This window comes from Callithrix jacchus, chromosome 10 (genome assembly GCF_049354715.1).
Source record: "Callithrix jacchus isolate 240 chromosome 10, calJac240_pri, whole genome shotgun sequence".
In the NCBI taxonomy this organism is placed as follows: domain Eukaryota; kingdom Metazoa; phylum Chordata; class Mammalia; order Primates; family Cebidae; genus Callithrix; species Callithrix jacchus.
Window position 1 is genome coordinate 62,885,254 of NC_133511.1, and position 17,478 is coordinate 62,902,731.

Here is a 17,478-nt window from a genome sequence, read left to right on the forward strand (position 1 = left end):
TGACTGATTTTTTAAAATAAAGTTACTGTCAACATCTAAAATTGAAAATTAGAAAAGTTGGCAACTTTGGACTATCATTTTATGTATCAAAAATGCTCTATAGCTGAGTAATGCTCTACTTCCATGGGATTCACATTCCATTTTGCTCTACTCATTTCTTGTGCCCTCTAAAATTGGGCTTAGTCTCAGGTGCTTAGACCTATATATTTTTTTCTTACAGTGTAGTTAACATGAAAATAAAATGTTTATTGTATTCATGTCTTTATCAATTTTGGAAAAACAAAGGTAGACCGAGAATTATTTCAGAAAAAGTAGGAGAGCGTTGGTTATTGTTGATATGAAGTATGTCAGTATAGTTGGTTTATATTTATTTATTTTTAGAGTCAAGGTCTTGCTCTTGTTGCCCAGGCTGGAATCTAGTGCCACAATCACAACTCACTGTAACCTTCATTTCCTGGGCTCAAGGGTTCCTCCTGCCTCAGCTTCCTGACTAGCTGTACAGGCATATGCCACTATGCCTGGCTAATTTTTAAATTTTTTGTAGAGATGGGATCTCACTATGTTGCCCCAGCTGCTCTCAAACTCCTGGCCTCAAGCAGTCCTTCCCCCTTGACCTCCCAACATGTAGAGATTATAGGCGTGAGCCACTGTGCCCATCCCAGTATAGTTATAGTAGGTAGATTAACTTACAAATTATTTTCCTTTGATAGTTACTAATGTGATATCAGATATAAAGCTTAAAATCTATGTGGCAAAATAATATAACTTAAAGTTGTCTGTTAGTTTGCTTAGGTATCCATAACAAAATACCACAGACTGGATGGCTTAAAAGAACAGAAATTTATTTTCTCAATTCTGGAGTTAAAAACTAGCAAATTTGATTTCTGATAAGGGTTCTTTTCCTGGCTTGCAAATGGCTCTTTTTCTCTGTGTGTGTGAAGAAAAAGCTATCTGTTGTCTGTTCTCCAGTCTTAGGAGAGCACTATTTCTGTAATGTTAAAGTCCTGCCATTATGAATTCATTTAACCATAATTACCTCACCAAAGTCTCTGTCTTCAAATATAGTCACATTGGGGATTACGACTTCAATATATGAATTTGTGGGGTACACAATTCAGTCAATAACATGTAATGGTATAAAACTATCCATTGTAAAAACTATGATGGTTAATGTAAAAGGTACGCGAGAAAGAAATTGAGAGGAGGAGGACTGATATTTTAAGGAGATTTATTTTTGAATGCTATTATATGTGGCTATATGTTCTTAAGAGAAAAATATATGTATTAAAACTTCTTTTAATGTTGAGTTTGAGTGCAGCAAAAGGTATTTGTAGCACACTAGAATGAGCATTTGCATATGTAAGTGCAATTGAAAATACTCTTGCTCATAATCAATAGATTACTGGTAATAAATGAGACAAGATGTTAAATCACTTTTTATATTTTCTATTGTACCTTATGAAAGCACAGATATTTATGATATTACTCATAATGATTTCTTTGTAACTTTGATACAAATTTTAATATGATGGAGATAATGTGGATATAATTTCTTAATGACCCTTTAGGAGGTGGCTTTTTGTATGTTTAGGGGAAAAGTCTTAAATATAAATGTAGACAGCTCAGACTTGGAAAAAAAAAAAAAGGAACCTGCATATGATCCTCCTTTGGCTATAGTGAACATAGTATCTTATATAAAGCTTAAATGCAAGATGTCAGCATTTTGGAAAGATATAACATTTCTAAAGATAAAATAACTCAACCTCCCTGTGTCTAAGGACTTTTTTGTATTAAAAAGGTTAAAAGTGGAACATGGCACTGTCATGGTAAGTTGTGAATTGGATAAGCTCCCATACATGAGTCAATGTGTTGATTAGTAAATGAGCTACACAACACAATATTTTTCCATACATTGCAGTTTCATACCTTTAGTGCCTATCAGGAGTCTTCTTAGGTTTAAGTATTCAGATTCACAAAACTACTACAGACAACACTTGGCATCAGTATACTGAGATCAGTCTAGGACAGGGATTATAGCTGGCCAGCAGGAGCAACATCAAGCCTTAGGAATAGTCTTTGCAACAGTTCTTATGGCCATCCAGAAGCTGTTTTCTCCCAGGTGACAACTTTAGAAACAAGTAGATGGGATTTACATTGAGCAGGTCCGGGAACCAGTGTGTCTCAAAAGCCTCATGTTCCGTGGAAGCCAGTGTTTCTTATGTCAACTCTATGGACCAAAGTTGCAGGATTCTCACTGCATTCAGGAGGCCCCAAGGATGACACCCTCATCCTGTATGCTCTTATTCTAGATTGCAAGGTTTAATTTAATTTTTATTTTATTTTATTTTTGCCCAAGCTGGAGTAGAGTGGTGCTATCTCAGCTCACTGCAACCTTGACCTCCTGGGCTCAAGTGGTTCTCCTGCCTCAGACCCCCAGTTAGCTGGGCCTACAGGCACAAGCCACCATGCCTAGCTAATTTTTGACTTTTCTATAGAGATGGGGTTTTACTGTGTTGCCCAGGCTGGTCTCAAACTCCTGAGCTCAAGTGATCTACCCGCCTCGGCCTCCCAAAGTGCTAGAATTACAGGTGTGAGCCACCATGCCTGGCTGGGTTTAATGTTTTTAATTGACATAGAAAAGTTGTATATGTTTATGGTGGAATATCTAAAACTAATTCCGTATTGTGGAATATCTAAAACTAATTACCGTATGCATTGACTCACAGACTTACCTTTTTTTGTGGTGAGAGCACTTAAAGTTTCCTGTCCTAGCAATTTTCAAGTATACAATACATTGTAACTGTAGTCACCATGTTGCACAGTAGATCTCTTGAACTTACTCTTCCTAACTGAAAGATTTTGTCCATTGACCAACATCTCCCCACACCTTCAGCTCCTCATAACCACTATTCTACTCTGCTTCTGTGAGTTCAACTCTAAGATTCCACATGTGAGTGAGATCATGGAGTATTTCTTTCTGTACCTGACTTATTTCACTTAGTGTAATATCTTCCAGATTTATCCTTGTTGTCACAAATGACAGGATTTCTTTGTTAATGGTGAATAATATTTCATTGTGTATATAGATCACATTTTCTTTATCCTTTCATCTGTTGATGGACACTTAGGTTGATTCCATATCTTGGCTATTGTGATTAATGCTGCAGTGAACATGGGAATGTAGATATCTCTTTAACAAACTGGTTTCATTTCCTTTGGATATAAACCCCATAGTGGGATTACTGAATCATATAGTACCTCTATTTTTAATTTTTTGAGGAACTTCCATACTGTTTTCCATACAACTATACTAATTTACATTCTCACCAACAGTGTACAGGATTTCTCTTTTTTTCTTATTTTTGCTAATACCTATTATCTTGTCTTTGGTAATAAGCACCCTAACAGGCATTAGGTAATATCTCATTGTAGTTTTAGTTTACATTTTCCTGATGAGTAGTAAGGTTGAACATTTTTTATGGATGGGGTTCAAAAGTTTATGTACTGAATGTATAATAATGCACTAGCCAAGCATGGTGTTGCACGCCTGTGGTCCCAGCTGTTGGGGAGGCTGGTGCAGGCTTGAGCCCAGGACGTTGAGGCTGCAGTGAGCTGTGCTCACACCACCATATTCCAGCCTGTGCAACAGAGTGAAACCCTGTCTCAAAAAGAAGAAAAAAGTGTACTGTTCTTATTATCATATATAACAATATGTTTTATTGTTTTGGGAGGGCGTGGTGATTCACATGCCAGCACTTTGGGAGGCTGAGGTGGGAGGATTACTTGAAGTCAGAAGTTCAAGACAAGCTTGACCAACATTGTGAAACCCTGTCTTAACTAAAATTACAAAAATTAGCCTGATGTGGTGGCATGTGCCTGTAAGCCCAGCTACTTGGGAAGCTGAAGCAGGAAAACCACTTGAACCTGGGAAGCAGGGGTTGACAGAGATTGCACCACTGCACTCCAGCCTGGGCGACAGAGTGCGACTTGTCTCAAAAAAATAAACAAAATGAAACATTTTAAACAGGTATGGGGTAAATACAGATGTTATTGTTACAACGTTATATCTAAAATAGTTTCCTTTTATAGGAATAAAAGAAAACATACTTTTTATTATCACCATCTGTCCTTTACATCATGTTTCAGTTAAGTAGAAAGAATTGACAGGAAATACATTGACATTTGCATTTCTTTCTTTTATTTTTTTGCCATAAGCAGGATACAGACCATAGTGCTGCTTTTTTTTAAAGAACTTAAATAATGTTTTTTAGCTCCTCTATCATTCCCAGTAACTGAAGAACGTTTTTTAAGAGATAAAGGCTCACTCAGTAGCATAACTGATCATGCTACTCAGTTATGAGTGCAGTAGCATGATCATATATCACTGTAACTTTGAAGTCCTGGGCTCAAGCAATTCTTCTACCTGAGCTTCCCAAGTAACTTGGACTACAGGTATTTGCCACCATGTCCAGCTAATTTTTAAAAAATTTGTTTTTCTGGCGATGAGGTCTTGCTGTGTTGCTTGGTCTTAGACTCCTGGCCTCAAGGAATCCTCCCTCTTCAACCTTCTAAAGCACTGGGATTACAAGAGTAAGCCTTTTTTTCTTTCTTTCTTTTTTTTTTATTAAGACAAGGTTATGCTTGTCTCCAGGCCAAAGTTGAATGTCTCAAACATGGCTCACTGCAACTTTCACCACGTGGGCTCAATCAGTCCTCCCACCCCAGCCTCTTCGAGTTTGAGTAGCTGGGACTACAGGCATGTGCCACTATGCCCAGCTAATTTTTGTATTTTCTGTAGAGACAAGGTTTCACCATGTTACCCAGGCTGGTCTCAAACTTCTGCAACCAAGCCATCTGCCTGTCTTGGCCTCCCAAAGTCTTGGGATTACAGGTGTGAGTGACCACGCCTGGCCTATAGTGCTTCTTATGTTAAAGATTTTTCCTTATTGGGGAAAGAGGGAAGGAAGGAAGCAAGGAAGGAAAGGAGAAAGAAGAAATATTTCATGATTGAAGGAACTGTTGTAGTTATTTGCTCTGATTGAGTTTGTTGTGGTTTGAATTAGAAGGACAAAATTTGGGGCCAAGTGTGGTGGCTGATGTCTGTAATCCCAGCACTTTGGGAGGCCCAGGCAGGTCAGGAGTTCAAGACCAGCCTGGCCAACATGGTGAAACCCTGTCTCTACTCAAAATATAAAAAAGTTAACTGGGTATGGTGGTAGGTGCCTATAATCCCAGCTACTTGGGAGGCTAAAGCAGGAAAATCACTTGAGCCTGGGAGGTAGAGGTTACAGTGAGCCGAGATTGTGCCATTGCACTCTAGCCTGGGTGACAGAGCGAGACTTCATCAAAAAAAAAAAAAAAAAAAGAAGAAGAAGAAGAAGAAGGAGAAAATTTATCATTCATGAGTTTTGGAAAATAATAGTGGTGTGAATTTTTGAGTCTCTACAAATTCCCCCATAAAAGGAACATATTGATGACAATAACAACAACGTGTAGACAAAATATACAACAAAGGTCTTAAAGATTCTTGGGTACTATGGGCCTCATGAATTCTCAGTCCTCACTACCCAAAGCTTTCCAAGATCAAGCTCTGTACTGACATGGAACTGCTGGCAAAGTCTCCAAATTAAGTAGGACAGGGACAACAAGACAAACAAAAAGAAGGTTCAAATAAAATTATGGAAGAAGAATAGAGTTAGGTGATCTCATAAAGTACACTGCTTTAATTTTGAGTATTTCACAATAATAACAGGAGCTCTAAAGTTATGAAATTGAAAAAACTATCATAAAAATGCCCTTTTAAAAAAATTTAGGGAATCTGTTTATATATAAAAACACAACTAAAAAGGAGCAAGTTCAAATCTCCTGGGATTATAAGAACAAAAGAGAGCAAGAAGCAGAATAACATTCATACAGACAATGAAAGCTTCTCAGAAAGACATGCCCATCAAACATGAAAACTGTAATAAGTGGTAGGACTCAGAAGAGTTAAAATTTTAAAAAGATTAAAATAAACACTGAGTCAACAAACACAGAATTAATGCCTTTACAAAATAGAAAAATAGAAAGTATATTTATAAAAAAAAAAAAAACAAAAAGAAACGTATGATATAAGGATTTGAGAGAAATGCTATACTGAAAATAGCCAAAGAAGATCCAAGAGATAGGTGTCCACAAAAAAAAAGTGAGAGGACAGATAAAATTTAACTAAAGACTATGTTGGAAAACACTTTTCTGAAATAGATGGAAAATCAATGTAGACCAACCAACATCAAGATATTTTCTAGTAAAATTACAGGGCTTTGAAGAAAGAAATACTTTGGGTATCCAGACAAAAAGACCAAATTACGTATGAGGGAAGGAAAATCAGACTGCCTTACATCAGTGCTTTATGCCAGAAGAAAAATGCCATAATGTATTTGAGAGATTCTCGAGGGGAGAAAATGTAAACCAATGACTTTATATCCAGCCAACGTGACTTTCAGATGGACTGCAGATAAGCTACTACCAATATCTATAATCTCTTTTAACATAGGTGTTTTGTACAGGAATCTTCTTGTGAATGAACTTTAGGTGGGCAAAATGACGGACAAAACATCAGTAGTGGGTGATAAAGAAATAAATGAAAATATAATCACATGTATGAGTTTGTATACCTACATATATGTGCTTATGAGAGGAACCTAAGAGCAGTGACACCCCAGTAAAATGAGCACAGCCTTCAGATTTTGATTTCAAAATGTCATTGTCCTGTAAGAAGAACCAGAACTCCTTAGAGAAGAGATTGATTCCAAGAACAGGCGGGGAAAACACAAGATGAGCCTGGAACATCTGGTAGTGCTGGAAAAGAAGGATGTGCTCAAAAAGGGATTTGAACCTATCATTAGGACGCAGGTGTGAAGTGGAAGGAATTTCCCAATATTGAAAGCAGTAAGAGTTTCGTAACAAAAATATAAAGATAGATTTTAACTCTTAGAATAATGAGTTCAGACTTACATAACTATAATTTGAATAAATAAATAAAGATGAAGGGGCAGCTTTTCCCTGCAAGTGCACATCAGTTAAAACATGTAGATGTAATGAGGGAAGTAGAAAATCACCATTAAGAAAATGCTACAGTAATAATTGTTGCAAGCAAGATCCCTGATAGATACTAAAACTAGTGGGTGAAAGTTTGAATAGAAGCAGGATGTTAGCATAATTTCAAAGTATCTCTCCCACGATATTTATCTGTTACAAAGGTGAAAATCATAATTTTACAGTGAAGTAACCAGTTGATACCACCTTAACCAAAAAGCTAACCTCACCAGTATGATGTTGTGTTAGTCTGTTCTCATGCTGCTAATAAAGATACACCTGAGACTGGGTAATTTATAAAGGAAAGAGGTTTAATGGACCCACAGTTCCACATGGCTAGGGTTGCCTCACAATCATGGTGGAAGGCAAAGGAGAAGCAAAGGCACATCTTGGTGGCTGGCAGGAGAGGTTGTGCAGGGAAACTCCCATTTATAAAACCATCACATCTCATGAGACTTATACACTACACCAGAACAGTATGGGGAAACCATCCCCATGATTCAGTTATCTCCTTCTGGCCCTGGGGACACAGCCAAACCGTATTAGGTATATTGACATGTAACCCTTGATACAATGCGCACATAACTTTTGTGGAATTATTGTCAAAAATGTATAATCTCAATATAATCTTGAAAATACCAAACAAGTCCAAATTGAGAGGTATTCTATCAGAATAACCGTCAGGAATGGAGGCAACTAAGTTGGACGAAACCAAGGAAAAAAGAATACACTGAGACATAGATGCTGGATAATAAAGGACATTGAGAGAAAACTGGTGAAATTTGAATAAAATCTGTTTAATAGTATTTTACCAACGTTAATTTTCTGGTTTTGGTGATTGTACTCTACTTATGTAAGTTCTTAACATTAGGAAATAGGGTGAAAGTGCACTTGAAGTTCTTGAACTATTTTATAACATATCTGTATGTGTAATATTACTTCAAAATAAAAAGTTAAAAATAATATTTGGTGTGCATTATATATGTATTTATATGTAGCTAAACCTAAATGAAGGATACAAGGAAGAATGTGTAGTCTTTATTAGTTATGTGTTTTGACAACATATTATATGTTGTTGAAAGGGAATCAAAGAGTGTGTGTGTGTGTGTGTGTGTGTGTGTGTGAGTGTGTGTGTGTGTGTTGGAGTGTCACTCTTCTTGCACAGCCTGGAGTGCAGTGGCGCAATCTCTGCTCACTGCATCCTCCACCTCCTGGGTACGAGTGATTCTCCTGCCTCAGCTTCCCAAGTAGCTGGAATTAAAGGCACCTGCAACCACGCCCCGCTAATTTTTTTGTATTTTTAGTAGAGAGGGGGTTTCATCATGTTGGCCAGGCTGGTCTTGAGCTCCTGACCTTAGGTGAGCCACCGCGCTGGGCCACATACACAAACTTTTAAACTTTTCTTTAAAGACATTGGTAATGGTGTCAGTATTGTTATTCTAAAAATGTTTTGTTTATAATTTGAGACAAAATAGCATGTGATATCCTAATTGTATCATCTGTGTCCTGAAAACCAAGACTCCCAGTGTGGGAAAAGCAAATAATACATAAGATAGAAAAGGTTAAGAAAACATGAACTGTCAGAGTGAACTCATGAGTTTTGTTTTGTCTTTTTTGTTTGTTTGTTTAAGTTAAAAATGTGTGTGTGTTTGTGTTTGTGTGTGTATGTATTTTTCCTAAGACTGTTTGCTGAAAAGGCTTAGAAACATTGGTCAGCCCAGTACCTGTGAGCATCCTCAATGCCCAGATTGTGATCTTGACATACAGTTTCCCACTAAACTAAACCAATCAAAAAAAGATCGAAAAATGGTTGATTTCAATTCTGTAGCACGACAAGCTAGGAATCATCTTGTCACTTTAGGTAATAGGGAAGTTACCAAAGTCATGTTAAAACGACTCAAGATAAAGAGTCAAGCACTTATCCTTCCTTTTGTGTATGAATTTCAACACTGTGTAACAAAATAGTAAATGAGTAAAGTTTGGGGTTTGTTTTTGTTTTTGAGATGTGGTCTCATTCTGTCGCCCAGGCTGGAGTGCAGTGGCGCAAACTTGGCTCACTACAGCCACCACCTCCTGGGTTCAAGCGATTCTCCTGCCTCAGCCTCCTGAGTAACTAGGATTACAGGTGTGCACTACCATGCCTGGGTGATTTTTGGATTTTTAGTAGAGATGGGATTTCACCATGTTGGTCAGGCTGGTCTCGAACTCCTGACCTTGTGATCTGCCCGCCTCGGCCTCCCAAAGCGTTGGGATTTCAGGTGTGAGCCACTGCACCCGGCCAAGTATTTTTTTGTAAAAGTGTTCCAACTATTCACAGATGAATGAATAATAGAATGGGAATGTCATCATTTTGAAATCCCAAATAAAGTAAAGGTTTTTATACTGAGCATCAACATCTGCTAATAAAAAGAGAAATAACTAGATATTACATAACATACCTCTTAATAAAGAACTCACACCAGAGAAGCAGTTTTGCCACAGAAATTGAAACTGAATCTGATGAAGGAGTGATTCACAGGATAAACCAAGAAAGAGGAACATGAGAATGTAGTCTGCAGTATCTAGATAGTGTAGGACAGTGGAAATGGTATCTTGAACAAATAATTGCAAGAAAAATAAGGGATAGAGGGGATAATATTAATGTGCTCTTGAAAATAAACTTGTGAAACTAAACTACCAACAAAATAAGGAAGCAATAAGTTTAAGAGATATGTATTACGGGGTGTGACTTGTTAATAACACTGTATGCCTGAAAATTGCCAAATAGCTTTTAAATGTTGTCACTACAAATAAAATGATATTGTGAAGTAACACATATGTTAACTAGCTTGATCTAGCCATTCTACACTGTATTTATATTTTAAAACATCATTTTGTATGCCACATATACAATTTTTACTTGTCAGTTAAATTTTTTTTATTTAAAAAGTCAGATTAATAGTTATTTTTGGGAAAGAAGAGAATTATTATTGGAAAAGGCGTGTATAGCTCTCTTGGGGTAGCTGCTAAATTTCTTTTTCATTTTTGCCTTCTACTGTATTAAGCTACACATTTGTTTTGTGTGGTTTTCTTTACTATACTATACTTAGTCATTAAAAATTCTTGATACCTTTGTCAAGAAAGTAACATGAAATTTTGAAGTAATAAAAAAGAGAAATAACCAGATATCACATGCCTCTTAATAAAGAACTCACCAACACCAAAGAAGTAGGCATTGAGGATCACCAGAGAGGTGATCCTCCCACCTCAGCCTCTTGTATAGCTGGAACTACATGAAATTTCATGTTACTTTTTTGACAAAGGTATCAAGAATTTGATATAAAGAATTGTCACTGGTCAGGTGCAGTGGCTAATGCCTGTAATCCCAGCCCTTTGGGATTAGCCTGGCATGATGGTGCTTGCTTATAGTACCAGCTACTCAGGAGGCTTAGACAGAGGGTCACTTGAGCCCAGAAGTTTGAGGTTATAGGGAGATATGATCATACCAGTGTACTCCAGCCTGGATGACAGAGCAAAACATTGTCTCTGAAGATTTAAAAAAAAAAATTGGCAAAAATTCAGATCCCTTTGTCATACAGCGAATGATAATTCAGTATTATCAAGTGATAATTTCAGTATTTGAACCCATTTTGGAAACTGTTAAGTCTGTTGACATTTTCAAAATGGTGAAAGTTTCCTTGGGAAACAGAACTTCTATTGCAGAAATATACTCTTAGGCACAGGCAATATTTCACCTTCATATTTCACTCATTTCAGTCAACAAATATTTATTTAGTATATGCAATTTGTCATGCACTATTTTCAGTATTGCGAATGTAGCTGTGAACAAAGTCAAATTTTTGCCATCATGGAGGTTACATGTCATAATTATCAAACAATAAACAGGATTAGTAAATGAAATACACAGCATAGATGGTGATAAGGAGGTATGGAGGGAAAATAATTTGGGGAAGAGAGTGGGCATAGTCTTTTATTGAGTTGCTAGAAAATGAGTCATTGAAGAGGTGGTACTTGAGTAGAGACCTAAAGGATATGAGAGAGCAAGCCATACAAATAACCAGAGAAAAAAGATTTTTATGCCGACAAAACAGGCAAGACCCTGAGGTGGAACAAGCCTACTTACTATGTTACAGTAAAGATTTACCAACCAAGGCTTACCTTTCATATTTTAGGTATGGTTACAGATTTATTGGTTTATTTATGTAAATTAGGAAAATACAGTTTTATTTCATACTTTTTGCACTTAACATGCTACCATGATAGTTTCCCTGTTTTTGAAAAATTATATAATAAGGATTCCAAGTGTAAAGCAAGCACCCAGTAAATATTTATTGAATGGTTATTGAATGCTTTTACCTAGTTTATGCTTAATAAACCAGTGTATGAGCATAATTCCTTTTGCCATATCTAGAACCTTTGAACATTATGACTAAATAAAAACTGCTGGTTGATTTGATTAAAAATCTCATTGCTTTTTGAATTTTAATTTCTTTGATTGCTAGTGGTGTTTGAACATTTCAGCCTCTGAATTGTTGGTTGACATCCATGGCTAATTTTGTTTTGGGATCTTTCGTTTTACCTTATATTTTAAATGGTCTTTTAAGTAAATGCATTTATTAATCCTTCTTCAATGCATGTACCTTAGCATCTGTTAAATATATCATGTCCTTGCCTGAATCTCACTTTTTAAGTTGGTGAAATATACTTCATAGAATTTTTAATTAAATATTGCTTTACATTCTACATAAGACTTGCTGTTAGTAAAAGCTACCTCCTGAGAAGTATTGATGTTATTTGTCAACATTTAGACTAGAGTTTGTTGCCATTTCAGTTTATTCAATTTAGTCAGCACATGTTTGAGTGTCTTACTGCAGGTGAGTAATCTGTGATTCTGCCCCAGGGGAGTAGTTCATAAGACTAGTAGGACAGATGATTTGTAAATGAATAATTGTAATTCTGGGCAGTAAATGCTACTGTAGAAGTCTGTGTTAACACAATGTGCAAACACAAGAAAAGGAGCCGTTAATTCTTTATAGGGAAAGGATCAGATAAAATTTTAAAATGGAGTGATTTTTTAACTGGGCATAAAGGAGGTAAGATCTTGCCTATAATATAATAATATTGGCAAACATTGAGTGCTTGCCTGTTTTTACTTTTCTGAAGGCCTTATATGTAGTATTGTATGCAATCATTGGCAGCCTAGGAGATCGTGCCTGTTATTTTAGTTTTTTTACAGATTAGGAAAGTAGGTGGAGGGTGGGAGGGTCATTATCAAAAAACTACCAATCAGATACTACGTTTATTATTACCTGAATGACAAAATAATCTGTATGTTAAACCCTCATGACATTCCATTCACCTGTATTACAAACCTGCACACATACCCTTGAACCTAAAGTAAAAGTTAAAATAAAAAATTAGGAAAGTGAGGAATCTTCAAAGGTACAGAAAAACAATTGCTTACTGGCAGAGTTAACAGAGTAAAAAACGTTATGGCAGCTTTAGAAAACTGAATTTTCCAACGTGGCTGAAGTTTGTGGTAAGAAGAGGGGGCCAAATAATTAATAATGGCTCCCAAGTACTGTGTAAAAGTACTTTGCATGCACTATTTTCAAAAAGTCCCTTAAGATAAAAGAAAAAAAAAAAAATCTTCACAGCTACTCCTGGAAGTATAGGTATTTATATTTCAGATTTAAAGATTTAGCATCTAGAGACACTTAGAAAGTTTCAAGTAATTTTCTCGTACCCACAGATGGCCAAGGTGGAGGTGACACAAGAACGCTAAGGTTTGTCTGATTGTTTGAGTGTTTTTTATTTTTATTTTGTTGCTCTGTCGCCAGGCTGGAGTGCAGTGGTGCAATCTTGACTCACTGCTACCTCCACCTTCCAGGTTCAGGCAGTTCTCCTGCCCTCAGCCTCTTACGGAGCCGGGACTACAGGTGCGCACCACCATGCCCAGCTAACTTTTGTATTTTTAGTAGAGACGGGTTTCACCATGTTGGCCAGGATGGTCCCGATCTCTTGCCCTCGTGATCTACCCACCTTGGCCTCCCAGAGTGCTGGGATTATAGGTGTGAGCCACTGTGCCTGGCCAAGTCTTAATTTTTAATGAAATAGTTAAAATAAAAAATAGTATAAAGCATTATGTATCCAACATTTTATTTTTGTGGTGGTTTTATTTGTTGGTTTGTTGGAGTTTTTTTGTTGTTTTTTGAGAGAAGGTCTTGCTGTGTCGCCTCAGCAGGAGTTCAGTAGTGCCATCATAGCCCATTACAGCCTTGACCTTGTGGGCTCAAGCAATCCTCACACATAGCTGGGACCACAGGCACACACCAGCCACACCCAGCTAATTTTTTTTCTTTTTGGTGGAGATTGGGTCTTGCTATTTTGCCTAGCCTCGTCTCAAATTCGTGGGTATAAGTGATCACCCTGCCTTGGTTTTCCAAACTGATAAGATTCCAGGCATGAGCCATTGTGCTGGGCCCTAGCATTTTAATAGTTTTCCACAGTTTGTCAAAATTTGCTTTTGATAAAAAAAGATTATAGAAACAATACTTCTCTTTCCTTTCATTTTCCATCTTATTCCTTCTCCATCCATTTCCAGGAACAACCACAATCTTTGTTAGTCATTCCCATATTTATGATTTTGATGCTTGTGTATATAGCCATCTCAACATGTAGCTTTATTTTGTGCATTTTATAACTTTTCTACGAATAGTACCTGTCCTTTTTTAACTTGCTTTTTTCACTTATCATTTTGTTTTTGAAACGTATCTACAGTGATCCATGTGAATTCGTTTCTTTCATTTTAATTCCTGTATAGAGGCTATTTATCCATTCCTTTATTTGAGGAATATCTAGGTTATCTCTAATTTTTTGCTTTTATGGCAATGTTGCAACAGATTTTTACGTACATACTTCCATATTTGTGTGTAACTTTACTTGATGGAAGAAGGATTGCCACATGATAGTGTGTTTCTTCAAGCTTTAAAGCAGGTATTTCTCTATTGCTCTTTAAAGTGTTTATGCTGGCCAGGCACGGTGGCTTACTCCTGTAATCCCAGCACTTTGGGAGGCCGAGGCGGGCAGATCATGAGGTCAAGAGATTGAGACCATCCTGGCCCACATGGTGAAAGTGAAACTCCATCTCTACTAAAAATACAAAAATTAGTTGGGCATGGTGGCACATACCTGTAGTCCCAACTACTCGGGAGGCTGAGGCAGGAGAATCACTTGAACCCAGGAGGTGGAGGTTGCAGTGAGCTAAGATCAGGCCACTGCACTCCAGCCTGGCAACAGGGCGAGACTCTGTCTTGGGGTGGTGGCCGGAGCGGGGGAGTGTTGATGCTAATTTACACTCTCACCGTAATTATATAAGATTTCTGCTGAGTCTGAAACACTATGCTACTTTGAAATTTCTCAGATCTTTCTTTTTTTTTAATTTTTAATTTTAAAAAATGGGGTTTTACCATGTTGGTCAGGCTGGTCTTTAACTCCCAACCTGAGGTGATCTGCCTGCCTTGGTCTCCAAAGTGCTTGGATTACAGGCATGAGTCTCAGATCTTAAAGGATTTTAAAGAAACTACAGTCGTATCAGAGATTAGTTACTCTTTTATCATGTAACAGATAACTATAAAATATATTAAGTGAATGGATAAAATTGCATGGTATGGGAAAGAAGAAGGAGTAGGAAGCAAACATGAAAGCATTGCATTTGTCTGTTTTTATTTTTTGCTTGTAATACAAAGTTAAGGGTAAGTCTAGGTCTGGTACAGTAGCTCCATGAAGCCATCCAGGACCTTTCCTAGTATGCTATCCTTAGCATGTGGCTTTGATTGCTCCTTCTCCAGGTATTGTGTACAGAGTCTAGACCCAAAGAAGGAAAAGAGCAAAAGACACCAGTCAGCGGACTCTTTCTCACGCACGACTTCTTCATGCATGTCATTGGTCATAACTGGATCGCATGACTCACAGCTTTAATGTGTCTGAGGAGGCAAGTGCCTTCTTAAAATTAGTTGTGTTTGTAAGAAAGAAGAGGAGAATAGTTAATTGGCAGGCAACTCTCAGTGTATTCTACTGTTAACTTATATAGAATATTTGGTGTATCATTACAGAGTGATTCTGCTAGGTGTAATGGAGAAAGCACATAATAAGTGATCAGTAAATATTTCTTGAGTAAATGAATGAATTATCTTATAAAACCCATAGTAGATACCATTTCTCTTGAGTCATCTCATTCATGAAGAAACATGATGCTGTGTTTCAATTATTAGAGTGAATTTTTCCTTTGGTCACTTCAAATGTTATGCCTCTTAAACTCATTTATAGGCTCTTTTACAGCTTTCTTTTGACAAACTTTGGGAAAATGCTTGTGTAACTAACCTTTTTACTAATTATTATAGTACTTAAAGGTTCATATTCTGTCCTAGTTCTTCCATTCTCTATACTATTTTTGAAACATATTCATTTAATTTAGAGGAGCTAGAATACTATTGGTTGTCATTTTTTTTCTTTTAAAAGAACCAAGCCGACTGGGCACAGTGACTCACACCTGTAATCCCAGCACTTTGGGTGGCCAAGGCGGGTGGATCACCTGACGTTGGGAGTTGGAGACCAGCCTGACTAACATGGAGAAACCCCATCTCCACTAAAAATACAATATTAGTCGGGCATGGGGGCGCATGCCTGTAATCCCAGCTTCTCAGGAGGCTGAGGCAGTAGAATTGCTTGAACCCAGGAGGCGGAGGTTGCATTGAATTAAGCTCACATCATTGTATTCCAGCTTGGGCAACAAAGCGAAACTCCCGTCTAAAAAAAAATAATAAGCCATATACCAGCGAAGAATAATAGTTGAGGTTATTTAGTCCAGCTGCTTTATTTGTAGATGAAGAAAGAAAGATGAGTGAGTTTGTGACACGCCCAAAGATGCACCACTAGCTAAATTAGGATTAGAACCTGGGAATCTTGAACCTAATGTCATTTCCTCTTTCATTTTGCTGCGTTATTACTCAAACCAAGATCAATTAACCTCAAATGAAAACATAGTGTTATTTTACTTTAGATAAGGATCATGATGAGATCTTTGAATACTTTCCAAACCATAGAATAGAGATTTTTAAAAAATTGTAACTTGTGTTTAGCACACACTTAGTATTGGGTTGAAGTTCTTTTTGTTTTGTTTGTTTTTTTGAGACAGAATCTCACTCTGTCAGCCAGGCTGGAATGCAGTGGCATGATCACGGGTCAGGGTTAACCTTGAACTCCTGGGCTCCAGTGATCCTCTTACCTCACCCTACTAAGTAGCTGGAACCACCATGCCCTGGCTACTTTTTGTATTTTTTGTAGAGTTGGGGTTTTTTTTTTACCATGTTGCCCCGGCTGGTCTTAAACTCCTGAGCTCAAGTGATCCACTCATCTTGGCCTCCCAAAGTGCTGTAATTAAAGGCATGAGCCATCGCACATGGTGGTTGAAGTTATTTTTAAAGATAGTAATCAGTATTTTAACTGTTAAGGTGTTCATTTAGTTAAATTTCCTCATATACTAGCTAATCTCAATAAATGAGAATTTGTTAAACCTATTTTATCAGTAGGAAAGAGAAAAACATACAAATTAGGTAATCACTGTTATCTAATTTTTTTCTTACCTTATTTATGCTGTAAGACTACTTTTAATTAAAAAAAATTTTTTTTTACTATCATCTCTTAAAATATTTTAGCAGCATTCCCTATAGCACTGACTTGGTAAAGCAGGAAGAACTACTAATACAGTAGCTTTACTCTCAGACCCTGAATGGTTGTAAATCGTTCTTGGCTTTTTTATTTGCAACATCATTGGATATACAAGAAATAGTGGTTTGTAATGAAAACATTCACTTTTAATGAAATGTTAAATTTTCATTTCAAAAAACATATCCTGCTTTATCTTCTCACTTTTGTCCATCCCATTATTCCCATGAAATGTATCCTAACTGGTTTATCAACTTGACAAGAATCATTTCAAAATTTTAGGGAAAAAAATTACATCTTGATAAAACTTGGTTTAGAATTAGGTTTTTCAGTAGGAAGAATAAAGTGAAGGGATTAAAAATGTAAGTAAAATTAGTAGTTAATGAATTCTGGAGTGCAGTCTCTACAGTCTTATTCAGAGATTATAGTATTTACTGAATATAGCTTAGGTTATGTTTAAATCTGCATTAGTATTAGGTACTCCATGAAAGTTGAAAATATATAGCCAATAAGATATAAAGAATTGACAGATAAATCTAAACAGTTTCTATATAATACTAATTTCTGAAACATTCAGTAGTGGCATTTGATAAAGTAAGTTGTAATATGATCACATTGGGGAATGTTACATAATTATTAAGCTCAATTTTTATAAAAAGCATTTAGTATCATAAA

The 17,478-nt window shown here is 36.7% G+C and overlaps 1 protein-coding gene across 2 annotated transcripts in view; it reads left to right on the forward strand.

Annotated features, from left to right (window-relative positions):
- The window catches only part of RSF1 (remodeling and spacing factor 1), a 168,646-nt gene that overhangs the window by 107,553 nt on the left and 43,615 nt on the right, over positions 1–17,478 (forward strand). The gene's annotated exons all lie outside the window — the stretch shown is intronic.